General features: G+C 31.2%; 1 protein-coding gene across 7 annotated transcripts in view; it reads right to left on the bottom strand.

Moving 5' to 3' along the window:
• Positions 1-14,102, bottom strand: part of LOC106789675 (cordon-bleu protein-like 1) — a 46,371-nt gene that overhangs the window by 24,724 nt on the left and 7,545 nt on the right. Inside the window, exons 1-2 of one of the 7 annotated variants that reach the window (XM_014754089.1) lie at positions 7,216-7,395; positions 6,876-7,038 (exon numbers count right to left, since the gene is read on the bottom strand). The exons of 5 other annotated variants lie outside the window; for them this stretch is intronic. The gene's annotated coding sequence lies outside the window, so the exon portion shown is untranslated. Of the gene's footprint in view, positions 1-6,875; positions 7,150-7,215; positions 7,396-14,102 lie in introns of those variants that run through there. One more of the 7 variants, XM_014754090.1, reaches the window with a different exon arrangement.

Raw genomic sequence — 14,102 nt, 5'->3', positions numbered from 1 at the left:
GAAAATGAACGTACGATTTGAAAGTGAATAAATTTTTTTTTTTTTTTTTTTTTTTTTTAAAATAAAAATAAATTTATATAGAAAAGAAAAAGAAACAGAAAAAAAAAATAGAAATCAATACATTGATTGATTTATAACAAAATGTATATTCAGAGGAAAGTTCAAAATGAAGATGAAGATGAAGAAGAAGAAGAAGAAATTTCTCCGATCACTTTTACCGAAAGAAACTTGGAGAACGGAGAAGTGGTCGGACGAGAAGAAGAAAAAGAAAAAGAAAAAAAGAAAAAAATGAAAAAGAAGATAATTTTTAAGACTTTCAAGAAAGAGAATAAGATAAGATGAGTGAAAATGAACAGAGAAGGAAAAGGGAATAATGAGATTTTGGTGACAAGAAGCAAGTTGTTGTTGTTGGATCGAGGGGTATCGTTTCTCATTTCGTTCGACACCCTCTCACAATGTTCCCATAAGCTAACAGAGAATCCATGATCTTAAATGGTGTAGCCAATTATCAGGTGTGCGTGGCAGGTAACCCAAGTCGGCTTTCCAAGCCAACTTTTTTCGGTCAGGTGCTGCTACTGAATGGATGAAAAACTCGAGCTATAGCTCGTTCTCCTGTCTCGATTCACGAGAGAGGAGAGGAGAGGAGAGGAGAGAAGAGAGGAGAGGAGAGACCTTCCGAACAAACGCATTTCTGGAGAGACACCATCATTCAACTTTCATCGAAGAACGTTAGCACGCGCCTCGAGCAAAGATCAACCGTTTCTCTTTAAAAAAAAGAGAGTTCTCTCTCTCTCTCTCTTTCTCTCTTCCAATAAGGGAGAAACCCGATTCTTTTTTTCATATTTTATTTCTTATTTTTCGCTTTAACCTGTTTTTCTTTTTGTTACCTTCTCTACCTTTTCTACCTTCTTTCCTTCCTATCTCTTCATGGCTTTCCCTTCTCCTCAGACAACACTCACATGCACATATCCATACACGTATACGACGACCCTGACCTACGCGCAATTCACTCACACAGATACCCTCACACACAGTTGAATCGTTCGTTCGTTCATTTGTACACGTTTGTACGTTCCTTCCTTCTTCTATGGTTTTACTGTTAAAGGTATGGGTATATACACATATGGGTTACACACATATACATATATGTGTTCTACAAGTGCAGTTTTATTAATGAATTTCTCTGTCGTCCAAGTTCCCCGTCTCGTTTTCACTTCCTTATAAAGATCTTTGTAGAATTCATTCCTCTTATATCCGCTTATGGGATTTTCTTTTCTTACAACACTCTCTTCATGCCAAGATCTTTATAGTTTATCGCATCATGAGTTTTAATGTCGTAAAAGTTAAATCGAATGAAATATTACTATATTTCTCTCCTCCCCTCACCTTGTGTTTCGATACTTTGTTTGAATTTATTCTAAAATTAACTCGTCTCATTTGAGTTTAATACTCAAATGTATTTTTATAACATGCTACTTTAAATCTCTTCTTTTTATATTTCTTCTCTCTCTCTCTATCTATCTTTTGGAATAATTTATATGTCGTAATAAAATGTCAGAAACGAAATTGACGTTTCTATTTTAAGCACCGTTAACTTTTGTCAAAATTATCCAAATGTTTCTCATGATTTTTCCTAATTATTTTCATTATCACAAGATTATTGATCGGAATAAATCATTTCAAAATGTGTGTGTGTGTGTGTTAGCTTCTACGAAAGAGTATTTTTCTTTTTTTTTTCTTTTTTCATGGCAATGGAAATAAAGACGACTGTATTTCAGTAACTTTGTTATGACTTATCCTTGAATATCGACACTCAAATGAATTTAACAAGCAATTTAGTATTTTTCTTTCCTACCTGATGAATAATTTATGCGTCATAATATGTAAAATAATCGTAGGACCCATTTGATCGGACAAATCGATGTTTTTATACCACCGTTATTTTCGTAATTTTGACAAATTTTCATTTCTCAATTACCAAAATCTGTTACAAGGTAAATAGAGATGAAATGAAAATAATTTGAAAATGCAAATTTTTGCTAATAGAAGAATATAGAAAAAAGGAGCCAGACATTTTCTTAAATATCAATGAAAAAAAAAAAAACATAATGACCGTACAAATGTTTGAAAATTTCGGTAGTCAAATGAATTAAATGAACAATTAAAAATCTTTCTGACTCTCTCTCACTCTCTTTCTCTTTTATTTTCTGAATAATTTATGCATCTTACGATCATTTCACTTATAAACAAATGAAGATATATTTCTTTTAACAACTATTATTTTCTATAGAAACATAGAAATGTTTATTTCTCAATTTTCTTAATTTCCTTTATCGGCAAACTATGAAAGATGGTAAAAATATAAATTGAGGGACGTGGTTTGAACGATTTGAAATGCGAATTTACAAGTTAACTAGCTTCGAGAAAAGGAGCATATTCTCTTCAATGGCAACGACCTTGCCAGCAAAGGAAGAGAAATAAAGAAATAAATAAAGAGAGGAAGAGAGAAAAAGGAAAAGAAATAAAAAGAGAGAGAGAGAGAGAGAGAGAGAGAGAAGAATATCAGCTCAGCGTGGCAACGACCTTGCTACCTTCGCATAATCCTTGCTCTCATCGTCTTACTATCTTTCTCTTCTTCCTGTATCCCCTTCGGCATCCTGTTTACATCTCTCAACTCGACTCCACTTAAATTCTTTCCCCATTTTTCTTTTTATATTTTCTTTCATTCTCTTTTTATTTCATTTTCTCATCATTTCGCGTTCACGCTTATCATTAATGTCACCAATCATACCGTACACAGTTGTCATCATCAGCTGTTAATGATTATATACGCTTATTATTATTATTATAGAGGAAAATACAAACAAAAAGTATATTATTTTTTTATATGAACGCACTTTCAAAAATGAACGATTAACACATCGAATTTTCGACGAACAAATTTAACGTTCATTATCGAGAAGTATTTTTTAAATTAAAAATATTAATTCAATCGTAAATTGAGTTAGAAAAATATTCGTATTAAATTTGAAAATATTATATTAATAGCAAACGTTTTATTTATTGTAAGTCAGGGTTAGGAATTATTTCTGGTATCTCACATTGTAAATTAAAAATATAATTATCTAATTTTGTTTCATTTTCTTCTTTGTTAAACGTTCTCATCTTCGAATATACAAGAAGAAGAAGAATAATAAAAAATAGAAAACACACAAGGAAAAATAGTTGGAATAAACGTTAGTAGAAGTAATGGAAGCAGTTTTATTAGTTGCAAGCATGAAATAGAGGAAGTGGATTAACGCGACTCTAATTAAAGCCGTACGGTCGATTCGGTCTTATGGGTTTTACGAGCTAGACAAACGAGCTATCCCCATGGATTAGTTTTTTTTATTAGAAGGATTACGATCAAGTAAATTTTATTTTTTTGTTGATTTTGTTTCGTTCCTTTTTTTTTTCTTTCTGTTTCCTTTTTTTCCTGTAAAATTATTTACGAACGAGAACGAAATAATTAGATGCAATTTGATGAGGTTAGAATCGATTCGCGATAAACATAATCGAGCGTATTATACAAGTATGGGTGAATCATGTGTTAGATTTTAACGAACGAGGATAATGATCGGTTTGAACGACACCAATCGAGTTCCGCTTTCCGATTCTGATATTCGATATTAATTTTTTTATTTTTTTTCCCCCCTTCTCGTAATACGAAAAAGAGTAACGTTGTAAATAAAAAATAATAATAATAATAATAAAAAATGCGAGAGGATACTTGACTGTTATGCGATTTAATTCTCGGCACCATTACTTGTCGTATTCGTCGTATACGTAAAATCACAAATGGTAGAAATAAATGTATGAAAAAAAAAAAAAAAACATAAGAATATGTAAGAAGAGAAAGAGATAAAAGAAACTACATTTATTCTTTGCTTTTATTGACGTCAGAAGCGTAAAATCAGGACGGTAAATATTATCTTACTGAAGTTGGAAGTGATAACGGATGCTGACTCTCTTATTTTCAAGAGAAACCTTCTCGATTCGTAAAAAAAAAAAGAAAAGCTCGTAAAAATCCGTGAGGGCACATCATCCGTAAGGTTTCCTTGTTTGTCCGAATTTTAATCAAGGATAGTCAAACTTACTAAATTAATTTTATGATTTATTTTATATAATCATAGAATTGTAATATATATAAGAAATAATTTTGTAATAGAAATTGTTGATGATTTACTTTTTATATAATATATAATAAATCATAAAATCAATTGTTTTTTTGTTCGATTTTTATCTTACAATTATTTTCATTGTCATAAAAATACTTATACAAATTATGATTAATAAATTCAAGTCACTTATAAGACATTTAATTCGTACCTGTGTTGAATCAAAATCATGTTAAGAGAGATAAATTAGTATGACAGAAATATATCTTTCTAAGGTTGTTCAAATGTATTCATTTATTATTGTTGCAATAATTCGTAACGTGTTATATCGAATTGGTAATTACAAGATAGTTAAATGTAAAAAAAAAAAAAAAAAAAAACAAAAATATGTGCATAAGATCGTAGTATGCAAACATTTCTATCTCTCTTTCTTTATTTCATTCTCTCAATTGCAGTATGATTATCGATAAAACGTTGTCCCAGATTTAACAAATCAAGGTCACTTAGATATGCACTCACACCTGACTTACAAAAAGCTGAATGACGGCGAAAGTAAATTAATCGATGCCCGCGTTAATACTTATTTAGATAAAAATGAGTCATAGCGAACAACCACCTTTCTATATTGTAATCGTGACTCAATTTATGAAGTACTATCAAAAGGGTTAGAATATGAATCATGATTAATTTTCTTTAAATATTAAAATCGTATAGAAAATAAAAAGGAAAGTAACAAAAAAATAATTAAAATTAATCGATGTTGCGCAAATAATTATCTAGATAAAAATAATTCATAACAAACGATACTGAACTAATCACACATCCGTCTTATATATATAAAAAAAAAAAAAAAAAAAAAATAAAAAAAAATGATTGAAAATTGCAAACATGATCTATCGGATCAATGAAATCTTATTAAAAAAGGGTTGAAAATATGAATTGGAATTTGTGTTTGATGAATATTAGAATAAGATGGGAAAGGTGGAGATGCGTAGGAAATCAAAAAAGAAAAAAAATAATATAAAAGAAAGAAAGAAAGAAAGGAAAAAAGAGGAGCGGTTCCGAGGTTGAAGAAGAAGAATCCAACGTGGTGGAACGATTTAATAATTATTATTCTCGTCGGCTAGCAGACGGCAGTCTCGTCATTAAAAACACGTTCGCGGAGTTAACGGATTGGCCAGCAACCACCATGAAATGCCATTTTCACGCGTAAGACGGGCGTGTCTTTTTTAACATCACGTATATATTCTATATATGTAATACTAAAAAATAATAATAGTTTAAACAAACAAATTCGACAATCTTAAATATAAAATAAACGATCGAGTAATTGAAAGTACGATGGTGGTGGTGGTGGTGATAATAATAATGATGATTAATGAAGAAATTATTTACATTACTCTTATCTACAAAATAAAATGTGTGATAAAGAAAAGAATTTATTAATCTATTCAAAATAATCTACTAAAAGCTGACACGCGATACTGATAGCCGAACATAAACGACTTTCATGAGATTCTAGAATCTAAGTGTTTTACCAGGTGTTCCAATATAATTCTAATATTGAAAACAATCAATTTTTTAAAATTTATTTCTGTTAAATATTTCTAATTGAATCATTTAATTGTAACACTGATAATTGTAACACACTATAATGGAAAAAAATGTACAACAAATTAATCTTATTATCGATATTTCAATAGAATTTTTGTTTCTTCACGAAGCATGAATTTTGAGACACCCGATATAAATGAACGTGTTATCGCAAAAAAAACTTAGATCTTCGATAAATGAAGAAATATTTCGTACTACGTCAATTAGATGATGAGTCAAGCAACCATTGCGAATTGTACGAATTGTTTTCGAATTGTGTGTATAACTCGATGCGATAAATTTAATCGAATTAAAACCCTTTTATACCTTGTGAGATTATTTTCTTTTTTTTTTTTGAAATCGAGACCGTATTCCAATAATCGGTATCGTTAAAGTAATAATAAAAGATAAGGAAGACTCGCGCGTGCTTGTGCGCATGTAACTGCATTGGAAAAAGAAGAAGAAGAAGAAGAAAAAAGAAAAAAAAAGAAGTGGGGGGAAAACAATAGACGATGATCAAAGACGATTACGTGGATTTTTATTTTTTTCTACTTGATTTATCCAAAAAATTGTCATCGCGTTGATCCTGATAGCGTATAGAAAATTGATTACTTATGTGTGTGTGTGTGTGTGTAAATTTTTTTAATTTGCAAGATAATAATAAGAAACCTATCGTAATCGCAAAGACTATAATTGGATTAGACCGTGTTCGATGAGAAGCACGAAAAGTTATGCGACTTGTGTGGTTCAATACAAATTAAATAGAACATTAATTAACGAATGTTGTTATCGTTGAAAGAAACATCGATACAACGTTATATTAGCGAATGTTTTATCTGTAATATTAAAACAAAAAAAGAAATAAGAACAACAACAAATTATTATAGGAGTATACGTGTGGTAAAAATAAATTGAGAAATAACATCGTAAAATATTATTTGTGTATCGTGTGTGTACACACGGAAAACATTTATTGTCTTATGCAATGAATATTCGTGTCTCTTTGCAAACGTTTAATAACATTTATAATAACGTATGTGTATGACGATAAAAAAGAGAGAGAGAGAGATTCGATACTCGTATATGATTAATACTGAAAAGAAAATAAATCAAATATTTCCTTACCTCGCAATCAAATCTTCGTTGGTGTCATTTCGTTAACGAAAACCACGAGTCCACTTAGAATAAATATTCTCTCGAAAGAATATTAACGATTACTCTAAATGGATTTTTCAAACTGGCCGAGAAGATAGGAATGCACAAGAGTATTTAGGGAATCACAATAGTCCTAAAAACGATTCAAAAGAATTCACTTCCGTTAGAGTTGGATCAACGAACGAGTCTAGGAATTCGATTATTTCGAAATATTTTATGAAAAATAATTTCGTAACCCAAGAAAAAAATCGAAAGAAAAATTCTAATTTAATGGAAAAAAAAAAACAACAAACAAAAAACAAAACAACACCTGTGTCACGTTTTCGAATCGTAATTTTTTCGCGTATCTTAATATAACGTCGTGTTATCTTTTATTATATTTGTATGCAACTACTCTATTATAAATGTGTGCGTTTCTAACGTGAAACGTTTAAAAATTAAACGTAATCCACAACAAAAGACTCGTAGAAACTGTCGCAGCGCGCGTGAGACTGACCACAGTGTTCGTACCACCAACAGGTAACGGGCTTTCGCTTGAACACGAGCGCGCACTTCGTTACTTTCCGCCAGGTAACTTCCCCCTCGTGATCTGTCGTTATTTTCCGTTGTTATTCGAGTATCATCGGGTGCGCTCGAGCGAACACTTCGGAAGAGAACGGAGAGAGAGAGAGAGAGAGAGAGAAAGAGAGAGATGTGCATAAAAACAGACCGCAAAAGATTATCGAAACAACGAGGGAATTAGAAATTCACCTAATCGAGACGAAAATACATTCGAGAGAAAGGATCCTACATCATTTTTTTTATATTAATGGGAATATATTTTCGTTTATTCTAGAAAAGAGTGGGGGGAGATAGGAGTGGAGGGGGAAGGGGATAAAAGTTTTATGATATTGTAAGAGGTTGCATAAATAAAATAATTTTGATCCTTTGATATTATATTTTTGTTTTTCTAGACAAAATTTAATATATAAATATAATAAATGTTATATTATTGTGTGTGTACGAGGATTTGTGCATAACAAATTTATTCGTTTAAATCGAAATGTGAATGACTATGATTAGGAAGAAATTAGAAATTTGTTTAATCGATACGAAGATTTTTTGACGAAGGGATTAATGAAAAGGGTCAATCATCGTTGTTGCGAGGGAGTATTTTCGTGTATTTTTCAACGTTGTTTAAATAGTAATTTGATATTCTATAGGATATCAAAGTATTATGTTCGATGTCTAGGAAAAACTTTCCAAAATGTTTTATTTCCGACTTCGTCTGAAGGCTCTTTGCATTCATAGTAATGCCGAGGAATTACTAGCAATGACTGATTTCCAGATTTGACGGTAACATATATACCTTATTTTATATATATATATATATGCACACACAATCGTAGCTTATCGTAGAAGATTAGAAAGTATTCCCAGCGATGTGACTTTTCCATTAACAGATACGATCTTAATGCACAATCGACGAAACGAAACGTTTCTAATAGAATCGAAAACAACATTCTTAACATTATTTATAACATAAACGAGAGAATCCTGATAATATTAATTATCGTATCGTTGGTTAATTTGTTCGTTTGTGGGGATGGAATGGAAATGATTAGTCGATTCAAAAAGTATGGGGTTCGAAACGTTGAAAGAAACCTCTTAGGATCGAAGGATTAGAGAAAGGGTAATTCTGGGCAAAAAGGGGGAGGCTGATTTCAAGGTCAGACACCAGGATGAAACAACTTCTTGTATGCTAAAGGTATATCGTCGTAAATCAAGATTAAAATACGCGGAGATCAGAGAAACCACGATTTTTGATTGCCGATTATAAATGTTTGATCGATTATGCGTGCTCGTATCTCTGATTTATCTGTTTCAAAGATCTACACATACAAAATATAATCTTTAATAAGAATGATAACTGCGTTTGTGTGTGTATACAATAGAAATTTGATTCTATGTTTATGTCATAGATGTCTCGTTCGTAGACATTACTTGTGAATAGACAGAAGGAACACTCTCTTTCTCTTTCTCTTTCTCTTTCTCTCTCTTTCTTTCTTTTCTAAGACATTGGACAGGTGGCAGATCTAACGGTTTGCCGACACGGAATTTCTCTCCTACGAATATCTCTCATACGATAGAACACCAAAGGATTTCCCTGAGTTTCAAGTTAACCGATGCCATATTGAGATTAGTTGTTACTTTATCCTCTTATTTTAACAGGAAATCTATACTTTCTCGAATTTTAATGTCATTTAGCTAAACAGATGAGTAATCGATTGCGTCAAGAAAACATCCAATCATTTACGTATAACATATATTATACTGATAATTTTATGGCAGTGGGTTAATTGTAATTCATACAGAAATTAGAACAATTTATTTTATGATATATATTTATAATAATATATTTATTAAATAGACAAAAATTGTAATATCTTTTTTAAGAGATATAATACTCCTGATTATAAAAATTAGTGTAGATTATTTTCTTTGTAACATATTATATTAAATACACAGGGGATTTTAGGAATTTTCTAATGTGGAACGCGTGTGAAATGATTAAGCACATATGTGTTATAATACATTTCGCAATTCGATGTGCTCTCGCAAGATCACGGTACTACTGTCACGCTTCCTAAGAAAATTAGAAACAATGTTTTATGACGAAGTGAAATAAGAATGCTTGAATGCGGAAAGGACCATTCACCATTCGTGGCCTGATCCTTTCCTACGGACGGTGAAATCGTGCGAATCGTAACATCGTTTTAAGATATTTCACAATCGTGATAACGCGAATTGTCTTAATCTTTGCATTGAAAGGTCTGAAAATAATCGTCGATTAATTTTCGAAGAAAAAAAATCGACAAATAGAAGAAATAAAATGAAATATAAATCGAAATAGATCGTTGTCAATTCGTGAATCGTTAAATATATTCTAACCAGAAAAGTTGTTATGGATTGTTAAGTGACACACGGGGAATCCATAGTCGAAAGTGATTATTAATCGATGGAGAATAACTAAACGGGGAAAAAGAGAAATTTCAATAGAATTTATTTACTCACCGAAATATTCGAAAGAAACAACGACGATTACGAGATCCAAAAACCATTATTATGCGTTGAAATCAAATATAAAAATATACGAACTGTTTTAGAAAAATTTGAAGAGCAACTCTACGTGTATACTACTAGGTAGTATACGTAATACTAACAATAAGGGTGCTTTCGAAGGGTCACACATGGCTCGGTGAGTCCGTTGGTAACGATCACGTGCCAAAACACCGGTAGAAACATCTGCTTCTTCGTCAAAAGCGTCCAAGTAAACGTGTTTGATAGTTCTCTCTCGTTTCTTTATTCCCTTACTTCTCTTTTCTTTCTATTTTATTTGATTTTTTTTTTTCGTTTGTCGTGCACGCGCGCAAACGACGTATTTGTGCTCAGCACGATCGAGCAAGAAGAAAGCGCCGATCGAAATCTCGTCTTCCACGATCTGATTCACCTTAAAATCATCTCCCCGTGTCTTAAATACTCTCTCACAAAGATAAAATTCCAATGCGACATATTTTAACATTGAAGAAAAATCCTATCCTACATATATATATATATAATGTTGCACGGAAATATCACATCCTGGTTTATAAGTTACAAACTATCAAATTTATCTTGTCTTTAAATTTCTATGATTTTTTTTTGTTTTGTTTCTTTTTTGAAATTGTGAGAACGATCGTAAAGTATTTCTTCTTTTGATTTTATTTTTTTCTCTGATCTCTTATTATCTTCGTCGAGATAAGCATTAAGATAACTCTCTAAATGCAAACAGGTAATATTATTTCACTTCATTCATGAGTTTCGCGTGAATATGTATGAGTGTCTCCCGACTCGTAGCCCCTGAATGACTGCAACCTTTTCGCGCTTAAATACGAGTGCATATACGGTTGCCGTGCGGCAGGAGCAAGAGTTTCTATTGCGTTGGCAACTAACCAACACACAACTTTGCTATTTTTTTGAAAAGTTTCGGTAAATATTTTTTATACTTAATTCATTCTCATTAAAATCTATTTAGTTTTAGTATAAAAAAATATTAATTATGTATACTGAATTATAAGTGAACACGATTTTAAAATAATAAATAATATAGATCTGTAAAGATATATTTATATAATATAAATTTTGATATAATAATTATGATTAAAATTTGAGAATAACAATCACGACGATATGGTAGAAAGGATTCATCCTGCAAGCACGATTTACAAGGTAAAATTTAGAAAGCATATATCCGTCGAGTATCGATGCTTCCGAAACTTCCTCGAGTCTCATCGCAAGATTTCTTCAAGATTTCTTCAAGATTTCCTCAGAGATTCACAAAGCGAGTCTTCGAGATTCCTGCTTACATAGCTATTTCGTAAATCTTATATGTGGAACAAAAACAAACGATAGATCTAACCATATAATATAATACCACTACTAAAACAATTATAAGACTTTTTCTTTCTGACTTTCTTCAAGAACAAGAAAATAAAATTAAGAATAATCATATATGCCAGACGTAGTGTCATCAGTTTCACGTAATCCGAACTATAATAATTTAAAAAGAAATTAAAAGAAAAGAAATTAATTGAAATGAATATTCTCGTAATAAAAACGGAGAATACATTTATTCAAATGAATACGAGAACAAGTTTAAATGACAACAAAACTTTCCACAGAAAGATTTCTTCCTATTCTAAAGGATTCAATGTGTTTTCTAACAACTAGGACAATATCGTAGGATAACGAGGACATTACTTGACAAGTCCCAAAGTGTATAATGTCGTTGTAGATACGGTGATGCACGCGTGTATGCACCACCTATGCAAGTACGATAAATTGTCTGAGAACAGTGTCGTTCTCATACTCGACGAACACAGATTCGTTACTATCGTGCATGAGATTCTAGGCAAATGCCCGTAATTAATTGCAATTATAAATAATTACCATTCGAAGAGAAAAAAAAAAAAGTTAGAGTCTCCCCCCCCCTGTCCCGTTCCTACCCTCCTCTCTTCCCAACTTGCATAATACACAATTATTTTGCGTATCTCGCGATGCACGTAAACGAAGAAGAACTTTTTTTTATTTTTTTTCCCCTGCACGACCTCGAACAATGTTCGATCGGCCTTGCTACTCGTTTTATGGTTTTTTGTTCGCTTATTATTAAATATAATACAAATTTAAATGTGCATTCTAAAAATGAAAGGAAGTTTCGTTTAAAATGATTGAATAATATTGTTATACGAAGTTTACTTAAATGATCTTTTCCTGGAGCATGTCACGAATGTGGAACGAAATAAACGCGAAACGTTACTTTAATAATCCCCATTCGAGTAGTTAAAATCGTACGACGCTAATTTCCGGTAAACTAGGTAATACGCGTCTCACGGATGAAATTGTTTCTTGCGGTCCTGCAACGATCTATGCAATTTTCTACTACGAAGATATACGCGAAGGTGACAGCTACCGGAGATCCTGCGTATTTTTTACTCATAATAAATTCTTTTTAACTTAAGTTAGAAAACTAGTTTTCTTTTTTCTTTTATTTTTCTTAAAATGATGATTATTAATTAGTCAATTTTATTTTTCAATCCTTAAAAAGTTTGACTTATCTTACAATTTCGATGATTTCAATTTGAAGTATAACAATGAACGAATTATTTTGAAAGTTATGCGAGTTGTGACTTTTCATAGAATTAATTAATTAATATAATTAGCCCACGTGTATAACTATCAATCGTTTATTGAAATTATTGATTTTGACGAAGGTAAAGAAGAAAAAAAAATAAGAAAAAAAATCGTCGAGTTAACTCTCGAGCTAGGTTTTAAGAGTTTAAAATTATAGTCGCGTCGAACGAATCTAAATTCTAGTATAGTAACCGAGGAGAGATAGGTGCGAGACTAAAGTTTGTGGCTTGGTGCCACGCCTGCCTTAAGGAGCGGTGAAACGAGCTTGGCAAAAGCGTAAATTGCAGATGGCTGGTATACCAGTCAACGTTCTACGTCCCTTTATTCAACATGCAACGCGTTGCATTTCCGCCACCAAGTAGTTTGACAACCCTGAACGTAACTGCATACTCCTGCAATAGGAGTTCTTACATAGAAACAATTTTTTCTCCAATTAAATGAAATCACATCGATTATTATCAAATTGATTCATCATTTAAATTTAAATTACAATCAATGAATCTTAACTTTGATAAACATAATTGTATACGCACACAGTTATGAACGTTTCTATGAGAATTGATTAGAAATAAAAAATAAACAAACTGAATTGATCGTTGGAAATTATTTTGAAAATCCTAGAAATTTAATAATTAGAATGATAGAAGATGAAATTTAATTAAAAATGATTAGATTTGTTTTATAACCAATTCAATTCTAAACATAACACTGCAATTTGTGTGCATATAAAAGTAACAATGATTATTGAAAATTGATTATTTTGTTGTTCATTTATGAAACAATTGGAATGATAAGAGAAGAATTTGGATTAGATAGAAGGGATTAAATTCGCGTTATAATGAAGTTAAACGAGGCAGTATGGGGTTCCATAGATCTCGCTTAGATAGATAACGTCGTTACGCGGTTGTCTCGTCTTATTAAGTATGAAAGGCAAAACGAACCGTACCACGCTTTATACGTCCTCCTCCTCATGGCAATTAAGAACGCTGACACGATTTCAAAGGAACCTACAACGAAGAAATGACGTAGGAAACGTACTATGAAGGAAATTCAACCAGATAAGGTGTAATCGTTGCATTTATTCCTAATACGTTTCGTTTGATTCTCTTTAGTATACAAATCTACATACTTTAATGATTAGCGTCTGTTACGTAGATTTATTTTTAAATAAATAAATAATAAATTGATTCCCCCGAAAAGTTACTCTGTCTCTCTAATATATAATTATTCAAATTATAAAGTTGTGGTATTTTAAATTTGTATCTTAAGATCAATGATTATTAATCCTGAATGCGTAACAACAGTACATTTATCTGAAAATCTAATCAACCCTTATAATAAATACATTTAAAAAAAATACATTAGATGTAGGAATGAATTCGGTGCTTTGAATAAATAATACAAATCATTTCTATACTCACTAAATACATATAATAATAAAATATAAATTAATATATAATTAATAATAATATTATAAATATTATTATA

The sequence above is a fragment of the Polistes canadensis genome, unplaced genomic scaffold (genome assembly GCF_001313835.1).
Source record: "Polistes canadensis isolate GaletaPanama2010 unplaced genomic scaffold, ASM131383v1 scaffold_197, whole genome shotgun sequence".
NCBI classification, from domain to species: Eukaryota; Metazoa; Arthropoda; class Insecta; order Hymenoptera; family Vespidae; genus Polistes; species Polistes canadensis.
Note: the sequence above shows the minus strand (reverse complement) of the source record. Positions and strands in the feature narration are given on the sequence as shown.